Source organism: Mastigoproctus giganteus, chromosome 14, assembly GCF_048544385.1.
Source record: "Mastigoproctus giganteus isolate SK-2022 chromosome 14, ASM4854438v1, whole genome shotgun sequence".
NCBI lineage: Eukaryota > Metazoa > Arthropoda > Arachnida > Uropygi > Thelyphonidae > Mastigoproctus > Mastigoproctus giganteus.
In genome coordinates, this window is record NC_143588.1 from 42546169 (window position 1) to 42562682 (window position 16514).

The 16514-nt window shown below is 37.8% G+C and overlaps 1 protein-coding gene across 1 annotated transcript in view; it reads left to right on the plus strand.

The window, feature by feature from the left end:
• LOC150075085 (uncharacterized) overlaps window positions 1–16514 on the plus strand; it is a 157183-nt gene that overhangs the window by 82361 nt on the left and 58308 nt on the right. The window lies entirely within an intron of this gene.

Sequence of the window (16514 nt, forward strand, 5' to 3'; positions counted from 1 at the left end):
CTCCCCTTAAAAAACAACATCTAGTCCTCTAACTGTAATCATTGCTAGTGCGTATAGATCTACTACAAAAAGCGCTTTAAATTTACTGCATATTACGTATAGTACATTTATTTCAAGATCCATAAATTTAAACCCAGGAACAGCACAATTGATCATAATAATACATGCTTTCCACGCAGTGCAACATTCTTAATGAGCAAAGTTACGTCATTAAAAGTTATGATAGTTTCATAGTGTTGGTTTGTTTATGATATATAAAAGAAATATCAGGTCAGGGTTCCTCGCCGGACATAATATTTAAAGAACCGCTGCTTTCCAAGAACATTACAAGCTAGATGGTGACGTCACTTTAACTTTGGTCTCTGTTTCGTTTAAGTCACGTTCTACAAAATAAACATTCAGGTGTAGTCCAACGTCTAACGGAATCTCAGCCCACGCTCTCATTCAGCTAAAGAAAGAGTTGAATGCAGCCGTGTTTTAAAACATGTAATACTACTGATCGTTCTTCTAATTAACTACGACAGACTCACGCGTCCATTCTAAAAAGCAATATTGAGCTAAATTCTTCAATGGACCTATCCGTAGTCATATAAAAGGTATAAAGATGTATTAGAGTGTAGTCGCTTTAGAAGGTTATCCGATTCCGTACCTTAGTGCTATGTAGGGCGGAAAGGGAGTTTACCCGGAGCACAATTCTTGGGAACACCTCTAGCCCTCCATCTTTCTTTATGGTAAAGGGAGTTTAGCTGCCTTTCCAGTTTACCCGGTCTTAACTGTAATGGTAAATCCCATTGTCTGGCTCAAGAAGTAGGTAAAATAATGCATTTGCAATGTCAGGATGCAACCAATACTAAACTTAACAACGTTATTAACTTAATGAAACTAATTAAACTGTACGTTAACTGATATTTTAAATAGAACTCTCAAAGTTCAAAGTGCATACATAACTGCGGATTATGTACCCGTATTTATGAGCCACGAAGGATATTCTAAAAAGAAGTAGAACGGGAATAACAACCAATATCATCAAAACAACATAGTCCAAATAAAGCATAAACATTTTCTGAAAAGAGCACATTTTTGGACTTTGTAGAAACCCGTAAATCCTCAGGATCTTTAAACGAAATCTCATGATATCACCACTCACAAGACAAAGGGAAAAAAATAACAGTATCGCATGCACCTTTATCTTTTATAAAGATTATAACCCTTATAATAAGCCTAACTCAGTAAAAACCTAACTTACTGAGCCTTACTAATCAATAAACCTAACCACAAAAATTATTCAGCCCAGTTGGTAGAATCGCCGTCCTCCCCACACAAGATTGAAAAGACTGTCGATGACGTGAGGAATTTTTATGGACTTTTTCACAACATGGCCAAGTTAGTCGGTTTCGGGCGAGGTAGCCTGGATTTTTCATCCAGCAAACAGAAAATGGACCACAGAACACACGCAGTTTGCAGACAATATATATGGATCTATATGGTCTTAGTCGCTAAAAGTTGACATAACTGGAGGGACTTGAGAGTTAAATATAGAAGAAACACTTCCATAAATTCTAAACCTGAGGGGGAAAAAAAAGGAAAAACCACTGCCAACCAACTCAGAGCTTGGCATATTCGGCACATTATGTTTTTATTATAAATTAAACTATAGTATCTCGTGGCCATATGTTGTAACTTATCTGTACTCCAAAAAAATGCACCATTGTGTTAGTTAAAGTTCGATGCAGTATAAAACAATTGTAAAAATTTTCTAATTATGTAAAAATTATGTTTATTATGAAAAATTATGTCAATCACTACCACCACCTTTGTTAAATTATTCCCTTTTACTGATAATCCCTTTTGGTCTGAAGACAGGATTCCGTAAGAATCCTGAAACGTCACCTGCTAAAAATCTAGAGTAGATATTGAGCTTGTATTGGACACAAATTTCAATAAAATCTATTTAACGTGGCACAAAGAGTGTCTCCTTAATTATATATATTTACTTATATATAACGTTATAGTTTATCTTATATAGTAAATAAAAATATTAAGTGTAGCAAATAAAAACGGTAAACTAAATTAAGTTTGTTGTTTAACAAAATCAGTTGTACCAAAAAGTGCGTAATTACTGGGTACATTCTGATTTTGCCTATTTGAAAAACTAAATTACGTATTATGGTGCTATCAAGTATCTACTTGATATAGATGTAGGAAAGGAAAGGAAAAAACTGACTCGAGTAAATAATACAAAGGTCTTTGAGATAACAGAAGAGGAGAAAAAGCAGTATGTACTGGAACTTAAGAACAAGTTTGAGCTTCTGCATACTGCTGAGGACCAAGATATTGACGAGGAATATTACAACTTTTTTGAAACTGATAAAACCCAAGAAACCTATAGGGAAAAAGAAATCCAAAGAAGAAAAAATTAGTCAAGAAACACTTGTCATGATGAACCGAAGACGACAAATGAAAAGCAAGAAAAACACTGACAGAGAGAAAATTGAGTATACTGAGTTATGCAAAGCCATTAGAAAGAGACTTAGAGAGGACATAAGAAGATTTAACACAAGAAAAGTAGAAAAATCATTAAGGGAAAACAAAGGATTTAAATCAGCAGCCATGAGCAGTAATACAGAAAGACAAATGATACTGAAACTGACGAATAGCGATGATGTACTTATAAACAGCAGAGAAGGCATAATTCAAATAGCAGAAGACTACTATAGAGAATTATACAAGGAGCAAGGGAATGATGCCAGCAGTGGGGAAGATGGATTGCAAAGTAGCAACACATACGACATACCCAATATTCTTCCTGATGAGGTAGAACATGCATTGGAGAAAATGAAGAATCAGAAAGCCCCGGGGGAAGGTGAAGTTACTGTAGAGTTGTTAAATTGCGAGGAAGAGACAACACAAAAACTGGCAAGGCTCTTCACAAAGTGCATTAGAAAAGGTGTGACGCCTAAGCAGTGGAATAATGCAATCATAGTTTTGCTGCATAAGAAAGGAGATAAATCAGAAATTGGAAATTATAGACCAATTAGCTTGTTATCCCACACCTACAAGTTGTTCACAAGGGTCATTACTAACAGATTAGAAAGAATATTTAATGAGAATCAACCGAAAGAGCAAGCTGACTTTAGGACAGGATTCTCACCTATGGATCACCTTCACGTAATATCACAGCTAATGGAGAAAGCAAATGAATATAAAACACCATTATGCCTGGCATTTGTGGATTATGAAAAGGAATTTGACTCCATACAGCATAAGGCAATGTTTCGGGCACTGGAAAGACAAGGCATAGATACCCCATATATTATGATTTTGAAGAAAATATATGAGAGTGCTATCTCCTTTATTAGACTAGACAAAGACAGTAGGAAATTTAAAATTGAGGAAAGGAGTTCGACAAGGAGACACAATATCTTCGAAGCTGTTTACTGCTGCCCTTGAGGAAGCTTTCAGAAGATTAGACTGGTCGCAGAAAGGAGTCAATGTGAACGGAGAGTACCTAAACCATTTACAGATGACATTGTGGTCATAAGCCATGATCCCAAAGAATTAGAGGAAAATCTTAATCAGTTATGCACAGCTAGTAAGGATTTTGGACTAAAGATGAATATGGCTAAAACAAAAGTAATGATGAACAAGTATGCCACAGAAAGGGAAATAATGATTGAAGGAGCAGTAATTGAAAAGGTGGAGTCATATACTTATCTGGGACAAGTTATTAGCTGTAATAATGATAAATGGCTGGAAGTCAAGAGAAGAATAAAGTTTGGATGGATAGCATTCAGGAAATACAGTCACATACTGAAGAGCAATATCCCAGTTTGTCTGAAACGTAAAATAATGAACCAATGTATACTCCCCACCATGACATGGAAGTGAAACTTGGGCACTCACCAAAAGAATGGAAGAGAAACTGAGAACTACACAGCGAAGAATGGAACGAATCATATTGGGAATCAGACTGTTAGATAAGAAGAGAAACACATAGATTAGGCAACAAACTCAAGTAAAGGACATTCTTATCAAAACTAAAGAACTAAAATGGTCTTGGGCAGGACACATAGCTCGATGACATGAAGACAGATGGACTAAGAAAATAACAGAATGGTACCCAAGAGGAGCTAGAAAAAAACCTGGAAGACAAAGGCGGAGATAGATAGATGAAATTCATGAGTTTGTGGGTAGTAAATGGATGGCCAGTGCTCAAAACAGAAGGAACTGGAAAGTTGCTGGAGAGGCCTTCATCCTGCAGTGGATTGAAAATGGCTGATGATGATGATTATCGTGCAAAAATCGCACAGAATGAAGAATTACTGTGCATAATTACTGTGCAACTGTTAACATTTACGATACTGATTATGGTTGTAAAAACTATTTTTATGGATTATAAATATAATAACAATAAAATATTGATTTATTCAATCACGATATAAATTTAAATTAGAATTCACTTATTTCCTTCACATTTTCGGGTAAAACAAATCCTAAAATATTTCTAAAGGATAGAAAAATCTGAAAACGTCAGGAGTTTCTTCTTCAACAGCTGTTTATCTTAAACGTTTCTGATACATGATCTAGGGTTGTTTCCAGATAATTTATTCGTTTTTTTTTTTTTTCTACGAGACAACCACGTTATATATGATTCCAAACTCATCGATGCACATAAATCTACTCAACCACAGTGTCCTTCTTCTTGGCTAGCAGTTTAGATATAGTTGCTGTCCTTCCACACGATGTGGAAAAGGCTTGGGTTCGAGTTCCGACAAAATGGGGGCTAATTTTGGAGCTGAGAATTCAAGTTTTTCATCCCGAAAAACAGACACACTGACTATAGAATATATGCAATTTATAGACACAGTGTACTAACACCTCATGATCGCTTGGCACAAAATAAAATAAAAAAAATAAATAAACACTATCCAGTGGATTTTGACCACATAGAATGGTGAATGATATATCGCTGAGCAACTCATCACTGGGAACAGAGGTTTATAACATTAACTAGGATTAAATTATTAAGAATTACGAAAGCCGCTTGATCGAATCGATGTGATACCACATGGATTACGTATTGCCATCACAAGATGGCAATATGTAATCTCCGTTGCGTAAATTCCTCTGATTTATTTTATGAAACTATTAAAGAATATGAAACTATATGAGAGCGTCAGTCTTTTCTGGTGGGATAAAAGACGCAAAATCAAACTCACGATATTAAGTATGAACATTGAAATAGTAAAGTGCAGATTTTTGCTACAAGAAGTCATAATAACTAATTTTCCACTCAGAGTTTCACAATGGTAGTAATCGGCAAGATAGCTAAAGTTTTCCATAACGCCTGGTACTTCCATCTACCTAATACAGTTAGATGGAACGAGGCAGGAAGACATGCCCACTATTGTAAGTATGCATTGCAGTGAAGAAGTGAGGAATAGCACATTCCTTTCTTGCTATCCTTGGCCCAATTCGGACAAGTATGGGAGGTTTTCTCCCCTGTCTAGCGAGATGTACAGGTGCAGGAAACAATCACGAATCTTGCTTCATTGGCAGAATTAACTTACTTTTCCTATCCATTTCTCTACCTGTACATCTCTTTCTCATTTAACGTCTCTCATTGAAACTTTTTATAACAAATTTGTTTCTTTTATTAACTATTTAAATATAGGGTACTCTTTGCTGTTTAAATAGGGGTGTTTCGCTTTACTGTTTAAATGATGGGTTTGAAAAAAGAAATAACCATGTTAGCAGTTTTTATTTCTATAGAAATAAGTACACAATGTTGAACATATGATGCAGAAAACTCTGAAGCGTTTATTTATATAAAAACAAATACTGTATATATAATCAGGTGACTGTATCAGAAGTTTCCTACAGTAGCAGCTGGTGTCTGTTTGAACCATATGGTGGTTATTTGAATGATCAGTTTAATGATTACAAACATTAAGACTGGATGAATAAGACTATCCATATCCGATTCTACATTAATTAAACCACCGTGCGGTTCACGATGGAATTGAGCACTTATTTGCATTACGGTAACATGCTCCATCTAAGTGAAACGATATCATCTCTAAATTCATTCTGCTTCTTGAAAAAAATGAAAGAAAAAGCCCCCAAAAGGAATTCCAGTTGCAATAATAACTAGAGATCCTTTTTTTCATAATTGGTCATTGTGCTATCAAGAAAGTTTAATGATCCTGTCCTTACAAATTGCACTTATTCCACCTGTAAAATATCCGATGTAGTGGATTTACTGAGTCTCATCTGTGAACGAAATTTGTGCGTCTCGTCTGTGAACCAAATTCGACTAACCACAGGATTCAATACACAACGGGTTAAAATTACATTAAACAACTTCAACTCCTGTCTTAATTGATGCTACTAAGTTCACGCATCACCTGAATTGATCCGAGCTGTCGATTTGTTTTCACTTATTAATATACGCTGTTCCTTGCTGTACTCCATCTTGTTCAGTACTGCTCTCTGGCTATCACGGTATTGTTCTAAACGCCCAACATTCCTGCACATAGTGACGCCAGATAAGAATTACAGGTATGCAAACTTAAGAAAATGAATATATGACAATGGCTGTCTGTTCGAAAGCCCCTATTTCTGCCTTTTATTTCATCACTGCTGATTTTGCATGATTGTCTCATAACATAAACTGTGGATTAACTCTTTAGAAATGACAATAAAACATGATGGACAATCGCAATTATTCTTTTTACTTCTGTTTCTAAGAAATGACATAAGCAACAAACAATATATCCGGTAATAAGTTGGATAATTGAAACAATACACAAAGCATGGGCGTTGCCAGGAATTTCCGTGTATGTGCGCGCGCACACGCGTTGGTGGAAGGGGAAGAACATCGTCATGAATTTTCATGTGTGTGTATAAGTATATAATGCAGCAATTAGAACAATTCGTAATTGGGATGAAAATGAAAGTAATACTTTTTCAGGCAGTTTATCTGATAAAAAAAACACTTGTTTTGTCGTTTCTTGCTTTTATAATCGTACACTGGTGTTTGGAGATTCGAACAGTAGTCTGACAACATATTTGGACTTCACTTTCCCTTTTTTCTATTTGAGAAAACTTTTCACCGTGTTCATCGGAGAACACACCCAAGTTTTCAGGAAAAAAGTCTAAATGGGAATGTAGAAAATGAAGCTACCCGTTACCATAACAACAGGAGGTTTGTTGCAACAATCAACCATCTGCTGGCTGAAGGCAAACCTCCGCACATCTATGCTGAAACCATCCTTCCTCAATTTGAATTTTATGTCCCCCTTATGTGTATAGTCTGAGCAAGAGGGAAAATGAAAGAAACCTTTCGTTAAACGATTGAGACAGGACTAACTCAGCCACAGAGTGAAAAAAAGCCCATAAACGTTCTTCGCGTCATTGACGGGATTCGAACCCGGGCCTTTTCCACACGGTGTGGGGAGAACGGTGACTCACTGTACTACTTCTTTCTTTATTAACAAAGAACAGCAAGCGGCCCCTAGCCAGAAACTGGCAAATCCGCTATGTACATGCATAGATATATATACAATGATATATATATGATACAATATATAATGATACATACAATGATATATACATATAATCGTGTTAATTACAATGTTATAGGTGTGATGAACATGTATCATGTTCACAGAGCAAATCACATCACGTAATTAATCAGAAGTATTACTTGTGTCCCAGGAACCACAAGACAGCAGTCTTTTCCTATCCTAGGAAGAACGAAAACCGCACCCACTGAAGGTAGTGCTATATACCAATGGATGCTAGCTAATCCTGTATCCACAGCTGCCCAAACTGGGGTACCAGCTAATAAAAAAAAAAAAAAAAAAGAGAATAGATGGCAGGCGATATCAGTTTCAAGAGGCTATAGACATTGCAGGTGTTGGGTTGGTTCCTTGTTGTTGATATGTTGATAAACTTGAGAAGAGTTGCTTTCTTTTAGTGAAAACAGCAGAGCAGAACTGTTGTAGAGCTGAGAACGATTGAGAATTTTCAGTCAGCGCCACTTCATTTCCTTCAGAGAAGTTGCTGACAGCAGCTTGTAATGTATTTCTGTCATCGTGGTACAGGTTGCAGCGATACAGAATGTGCGTCCAGGTTTCCTCAGCACCACACAAGCAGAGATTGGTGTCAGACAAGGCAAATTTAAATAGTTTGGAGTTGATGGAGCCGTGCCCAGTAAGTATATACGATGTTGTTAGGCTAGGAGAAAACCATTGGCGGACGCTCTTGTTGAGAGGGAAGGTAACTGCAGGAACAAAAGAGTGGGTGACTTGACCAGTAGTACTGGAATCCCATCGTGATTGCCACACACTGATAAGTTCATTCCAGATTCTCCGTTTCTCGTCTTTGATGTTAGCAGTTAAGTTGCATGAGATGCCGAGAATCTCACCGGGAACTCCGTGCTTTAGACGATAGCATAGTCCTTTGAAAATTACATGCAGGTCTAGTGGTAAGACTCCAGCAAGGACCTGCAGAGCAGCAGAGGACACTGTCCTGCAGGCCCGGAGCATGGCAAGCAGCATAATCCGTTGAATGGAGATGAGCTTGGAACGGAGTTTAACATTAACGGCTCTATGGAACCAGACTCCCGAAGCATATGTTGTTATTGGTACGAATACTGCTGTATAATATAGTAAGAGAGTCTTCCTGTTTAGTCCCCAGTCCGATTTGGAAATTCGGATAACTGCTGCAGTGAACTTCTTAATCTTCGAGGCGAGGTGATTAATATGAGAGGAGAAGGTTAACCTGTCGTCTAAAATTACGCCAAGATGTTTTAATTCAGGAACAAAAGGGATTCGCTTTCCGTCTATCTTTACATTTGGAGGTCTTCTATAATCTAACTTGCCTTTAAAAATCATCAGTTTTGTTTTTGTGGCAGATATTCGCAGTTTATGTATACTTGACCACTTGATTAGCTGAGAAAGAGTTATATTGGCTGATTGTTCTAGTTGCAGACGTGATCGACCTGGAATTAGAAGAACCAAATCATCGGCGTAGGCGAAGGCAGAGATATTGTCAGGTTTTTGCGTGAGCCAGCTGTCCAGAACTATGTTCCAGAAGAGGGGCCCCAGAACTGATCCCTGGGGGCATCCTCTTGAGATGGTCCTTGAGAGAGATTGCTGTTTTGAGATTACTTGGATGAGTCTATTTTGGAAGTAGCTTCTAATAACTTGGAATAGTTGCTGAGAGCACTTGGCTTTGGTAAGACGATTGAGAGCGCTCTCCCACCAGAGGGAATCGAAAGCTCCCTCGAAGTCAATGAATATGGCCATTTCATATTTTGCCCTCGAAGCTGATATGTGGTTAACTAAAGAGACCAAGGCGTCTTCACAGGATTTTCCCTTCTTGAAGCCAAATTGGGATGGAGACATTAAGTTTTGGCCTTCAATTAAATCTGCTACTCTGGGTGCTAACAGTCTTTCAAATAGTTTGCCAAGGTTTGCCAAAAGAGAGATGGGTCTGTATGCTTTGGGATCAGATTTATTTTTGTCCGGCTTGTGAATAATTTTGATCAGAGCTACCTTCCAGAGATTTGGAAATATCCCCTCAGTAAGACATTTGTTGTACATAGTTAGAAGTATTTCTGGAAAGATTTCAGCAAATTTGATAATTACAGCATTTTCCACAAGATCTAAACCCGGACATTTATGGATATTTATTTTGCTTAGGGCCAGCTTTGGCTCGGGAAGAGTGAAGAGATCTGTTGCATATGAGGAGTGGTAGGTTGAGTTACTATTCCTGATAGATATTTGTTCTGGAGTTTCTGTGGTGAGATCGTCCAGGGGAAGCAAGCGATCCAGGATGGCGTTAACTGAATCATTCCAGTTAGTGGTTTCTGTGTTGTTGTTCACTACAGTGTTGTACACTTCATGAGAGTGATACTTGTTTTTGCTAATTTTATATAATAGACCCCAGGGATCAGAATTTCCTGTGGAGTGAACTAAGTGTTGCCAGGAAGCAAGTTTTTGTTTTGCAATTGTATTTACGTATTCATTCCGCTGGCCTTTATAGATATTTTTTAGTCTGGTGACTTCTGGTTCAGGCCAGTACCTTCTCCGTTGAAAGTCTCTGCGTGCTTTGTGTACTTTTTTGCGCAGAGTGGAAAGTTCAGCTGTCCACCATGGAACTGTAGTATGCTTGCTAATTTTCTTCTTAGCGGAGCGTTCTGTAGCACGAAGTAAGGCAGCCTGTACATAGAATGCATATTCTGAGGAATTGAACTGGTTCAAAGACCGGCGAGTGTCAACGTTAAAATCCTGGTGAATTGAAGACATAAATAAAGGCCATTTGATGGTTTTGATAGAAAATCTTCTGAGATCTTTTGGAGGAGGAGAAGGAGGGGGACCTGTAGAATTTGGAAGGAGAGATACCTTAAAAGTGATTGCTCGGTGGTCACTGTTTGTGTAGTCAGTATGTATGGTCCAATCAGAGATCCTCGACGACATGGCGGACGTTGAAATGGTTAAATCAATGTTTGATTCTCCGTGGACGTTTGAGAAGGTATGCGGTTGGTTGGGTAAGTTGTGCAGATTTAAATTGTAGGTGAATAAAAATTCCTCCAAAATCCTACCTCTGTTGTCCAAGACACTGCTGAACCATAAGAAAGATTTTGCGTTTGAATCAGTTGTAATTATTAAATATGTGGGATTTAAAATAGCAAACACCTGTTCTAGATATCTTTGTGATAAATTAATATCTGCTGAGGGTGGACAATATAGTGAGAGTAAGTAGAACGAGAAAGTTGATGTAGAAACTAAAATACAGGTGGAATTTTGATTACATAAGCCAGAGATAACAGTGATATCCAGCTTGTTGTTGAATATGACGATGGCAGATTTAGGATTTGTTGCAGAGGACTGGATGATTCTTGTAGTCATGGGATATCCCATAACTTTGGAAGATTGCCCATAAATGTGCTTGGAGACATAAGGTTCCTGAATGCATATTATATCAAATAAATTTTCTGTTGCAATGAGCCTGATCTCATCAGCAACGCATCTAGAGTGTTGTGCATTGATCTGCATGATTGTAAGTTGGAAGGGGCAGTCTGGTTCGCTGCCTAGCTATGCAGAGAGAGGCACACTGTCCGTCCTTGGTCTCGGGATCGCTTGTACCGCTGGCTGTTCATTATGATTGCCAAACGATGGCATTACCAAGAGACCTGCGGGCCACATATCTGTGTTTAGATATCTTTCTATATTGGGACTTTTGATCTTAATCCGGAAAGAGGAATAGGATGGATGCCTGGTATGGACCTTTATGGGGGTACCGGGTATGTTGAGCTGCTTCAGAAGGTTTTCGATTTGTTCTACTGTTGTTTCCGGGCATAGTCGACTTATAAAAATGCTGGTAGGCCTTGCCCTCCTTCCTCTACGCTGCACTGTTTTGATACCCAATGTGTTCGGATTAGAGCCAATAACTGCATCACGATTATGAGCTGCTTGGGTGAAGAAGGTCTTGTCTTGCTTGGAAGTAACGTTACTGTTGATAGGTGTTGATTTCATTCTCCATGCTCTTCGTTCAACTGTCTTCTTAGAACTATTTTCAAACGGCATGTTGTGACCATCAGTTGTATTTGTTGCATTACTGTCCATTGTTGGTCGGAAGTAATGCTGTTGTATGTTTTGCTGCAGATAGCTCGATTTGGGCTGTTTGGAATTTTTTAATATAACACTGTTATTTTCACTGTACTACTTGCGCAGATTGCCTTTCTTGGTAAGAGTACCCTTTGGTTCCCTTCCAGAGATCTACCATCCTAAAATGAGGCCACCTGACCTGTATGCAGCATTCAAGATGCGGCCTAACCATTGCCTTGTACAATGGGATAACCACCTCCTTATCTCTTCTAGCAAGGTTCCTCTATATTATTCACAAAACTCCATGAGCTGTCATGGCAGCTCTGTCTGCATTGCTCAGAGAACTACATATCAGACTGCACAATAACAAGTCTTACCCCCAAGTCTTTTTCATTTTCCACTATCCTGGGCATAATACCAAACATTTGTACGTTAACCTAGGATTACTGCCACCCATATGCAGTACCTTGCATTTGTCAGTGTTAAACTTCAATTGTTGCGAGGTTTGATGTTGGCAGAAAATGAACCCGGAGATTTGGATGCAAGCCAATTGCAATATGCATCGTTCTTATCTTGTACAGCCTTAGTACATTTATTGGAAAACGAAGGTTTAGATAAAGGACGAGATTTTACAGAGTAGTATGGAATAAAGGATTTCATTCCCATAAAGAAGATTTTCATTGACACGATCTGAGCAAAAATATTGACATCAAAAGATTTAAAACTGTAATCTAACCAAGGAAAAGAAGAATAGGAATCTTGCGGATTGTCCAATTTTATATTCTTGTGATGCTAATTTTTCTAGATCTTGTTGTAGTAGAAACACAATCTAAAAAAAGTAAGCGGATGGACCGAGAAATGGCAACTGAAGTTTAACGTTGACAAAAGCAAAGTAAATAAATAAATTTTCTGTTTATACTCCGGCACGACAACCAAGTCAGTAGAGTTTACAATAAATCGTCAATACAAATATTTATCGTACTGCATATGAGTAGCAGTCCTCCCAATAAAACGTATGAACTGTGTGGTTCTACACTCAGGACAGTATAAAATGAAAAAGTGAAGTTTTCTGAGCAGAGAAGAAAAGCTGCCAGGACAGCTCATCGGGTTTTGTCAATGATATATATATAAATTTTAACAGCAGACATAAGGTGGTGATTATCCCATTAAGATGTGAACTGACCATGACAATTAAGGCAATGGTCAGGTCACATCTTGAGTACTGCATACACGTTTGGCGGCTTCATTTTGGGGAAGGATGTAGAGTTGCTGGAATAGATACAGAGAAGGGCAACGAGATTCGTAAGAGGAACAAAGGGGTGTTCTTATCATGAACGTTTCATTTCTGCGAGGTGGTCTGATCGAGATGTTTAAGGCTTTAAATGGATTGAAAAAGCTTAATGCTGATAGGATTCTTTCTCTTGCTCAGACTACACACATGGAGGCATAAATTGAGAAAGGATGGTTACAAAACAGATGTGCAGAAGTTTGCCTTTAGCCAACGTGTGGTTTATTGCTGGAACAAACTTCCATCTGTTGTCGTAGAAGCGGCTAGCTTGAATAAATTGAAGGAACAACAAGACACTCTATTGGATGATGCTATATAAGCTTTTCTTGCATCATTTGCCACTACTAATACTAACTTTCGAACTACCCTCTCCTTTTAAAACCTCGATCATGACCGACTATAGATATCGAGGTTTTCACGCACACTTTATATCTCGAGCAACTGTCTCTGATGGGTCTTTTGCCTCCTCCTTTGTCTTTATGCTAAGAGGAACTAAGAGGTAGTATTGCATCACATCTTGATAGGTTGGTAACATATTAAATTCAAGTTGCTTAAGTGAATCAAAAATGGGGCAGGTTGTTTCGCTGCGTGCTTTCACATGCACTGCCACAGTGTTCAGAAATAATAGCCCTGTAATCGTATTAGTATCTCTCTGTCACTTGAAGTTAAAAAATCTTGCTGTAACTATAGTGTCAAGTTTGAAATATGAATAAAACAATAAAATACCGTGTCAAATAAATATTTATGTAGCACCATTATTTCACAATTATGGAAATTGACTGAATTAATTTTTCTCCCGCTGGTAAAAAAAAAGAAACTCTTTAAAATAAATCAAACCTAGAAAGATGATACTTTCATTCCAGTGCTAAATTCCCTATATGTTCTTATATTAACCAGAACGTAATAATGAAATATTTCAACATCGAATTACATAAGGGAAATTTGCATAATAGAATGTTGCTGTATAAAAGAGCGTTAAGGCACGTTCAATTGCTGGCAGATCTCGCGCACAGAAATCAAAATGCAATCTCATGCACAGAAATCAAAATGCAGACCAATGGTAACATCCATATCAGCAATGATATCAGTGGCGTTGACATCAATAATGATATCTTAAATTAATATTATTTTTCAATAGAAAAAACGAAAATTTCCTGGCCTAGTATTCCAGAAATAATTGTAGCATTTACTGTATTCTTTGAAACGCTACAATATTATTAATTCATTAATTAGTAATCCTGCGACTTGATAACTTTTTTTTGATTTCCTGTTTTAACACAATAAAAAAAACTGTACAATTATATGAGTGACCACCATCGCGCATAAAAGTACGCATTTCAGATTTGATAAAAGAAAGAAAAAGAATTTAGTTGGGCAATATGAATTTACTCTTGCAAAAATCACATCTAATCATACGAAAAGAGGATGAAATATCGATTTTAGCCGACCAAAGTCTTCTTACAGTAAAAAGGTATAACAATATGATAAGATATAGAGATCAACTTGGACTATGAAAGACAAATTTCACTGATATTAAGAAAATACAGTTATACTCGATCACGTGATATTGACTGAGATGGAATTCAGGTCAAGGTGGTCTTTTTTTTTTTCCTTATCTTTCTTCAAGTAGATTCTTTCAGCAATGATTCCGTTTTAATTTAAAGTATCGTGATTCAGTCCGGGCTAGTGAAAGACGAGTAGGTGGTTGCCTATAGATGCGTCTAAGAGGAAACGCCTTTCTCGATGTATGTTGTCGCAAGGTTAAGGGTAAATACAAAATGTTACATTCAACTGGCAAATCTGTCTTGGATTCGGTTCTTTAAGGTAGGCGCAAAGGCCACAATGGCCATGAGGCATCAATATATTGTGCCTATACACTTAGTGCAACCTAGATGCGTTTTTCATGCTCCTACACAACCACATCTACAATCTCAGAGGAGTTTACAACTAGCCACTCGCCAATTAATATTACAATTAACCATATTTAGCGGTCGCGTGAATTTCAGCAAAGGTCACCACTAAATGTATGGAGTACTTCAGCATTGGTAGTAGGCTAACCCAGTAGAAAACCTCGGCTGCCATTTTTCAGAAGCCATATTTGTTCCCAGCTAAAATAATTTTGAAGCAACATAGGACTGGTTGTAATCGTTAAACACTCTCCCAACCTTATAATCATCATCGAAAACTTTGAAAGCTTTCCCTGTACTCCCTTATCAATGTCATTAATGAAGATCAGTGACAAGAACGGATACCGATACTTGTGGGACTTAACCTGCTGCTTTTGTCCACTTTGAAGAATGCTCATTTATAACTATCCTTTGTCTCCTGTCTTTTGGCCAACAGCTGATCCGTTTCCTGTACTGTAATCCAAGCTTGTTCCAGTTTATATAATAAGTTCTCGTGGGGAACTGTATCAAAAGTTTTACGAAACCTAGGTATATATTTCAATATATTTTTTCATCCCACTATTTTATGACCTCACCATAATAATTAATCATACTAGTCAGGCAAGACTTCTTCAGGAACCCATGCTGTGATCCCTTCTGGATTCTATCATTATTGAGTTAGTATTGTATAGTGACCTTAAATGCAGACTCCATGATTAAGCCGACCTGTAACTCTGACTTATGTCGCTAGGTCAAAATCACAGGCCTACACTTTCCCATCGCATTTTTAAATCCTCCTTTATGAACTGTAGGAACATTCAAAATTCTCTGATTCTGGGGAGGAAGGGGGACGATCATCCTGAAATCTAATTATTGCCTCATTATTATGACTAACGGCTTTATACCTTGATATACCAGCCTATATACCAGCAGTCCCTGGCTTTTTGGCCGTGAAGGAACATTGCAATACTATCCAATCATGTAACTGCTTACAATTGAAGGTGGTGCAATAAAAGACTCTCTCTCATTGATATAACTAGATAATGGCCTGATGTAGCCGAGTGGTCAAGAGGGAGAGTGCAGTAACACACGCTTTCTGAATGAACCCTGCTTCAAGCCCACCTCACTGATTAATGATTGTATTCATAATTTATTGAAATCTCCTCTGACGAGGTGGTCGTGTCGGATTATAAACAAGGACACGTATATCGTTCATCCCTGGAATCTTATCCTTTTTCAGTAGCTTTTCTGATAAACACATTTCAGAGATCATTATATCCTTGAGAGAGAGACAGAGAGAGAGAGAGAGAGAGAGAGTCTTTATTTGAACTAGATGAATACAATGCATATAAATAAGTAAAACTGCGTTCTCTGTGGAGATGTATCGATGCTCTCTTGTTTAAAGACGCATGGGACTTTGCCCCCAACACGTAGCACAGTAGAGCTTGGCAGATGGTGTGAAGAGGAGCAGGGGCTTGTTCCTATTGGCTTCTGGGATTCGAGCGAGCTATTTCCTTATCATTCAAAGGCGCTTTTAATTGTAAAGATGGTAGCAAAAGGACTTACTCAGCTTCCCCTTTGTCTGTGTTTTCTAAGAATCCAGCACTTTCATTTTATAAGTGGCTTATCTGATTTACTCTCTTATTTCTTGTATTCACATACGAGAACTCCTTGTCCATAGTCTTAGCTTTTTTAATCAACAATTGAATATGAATATGAAGC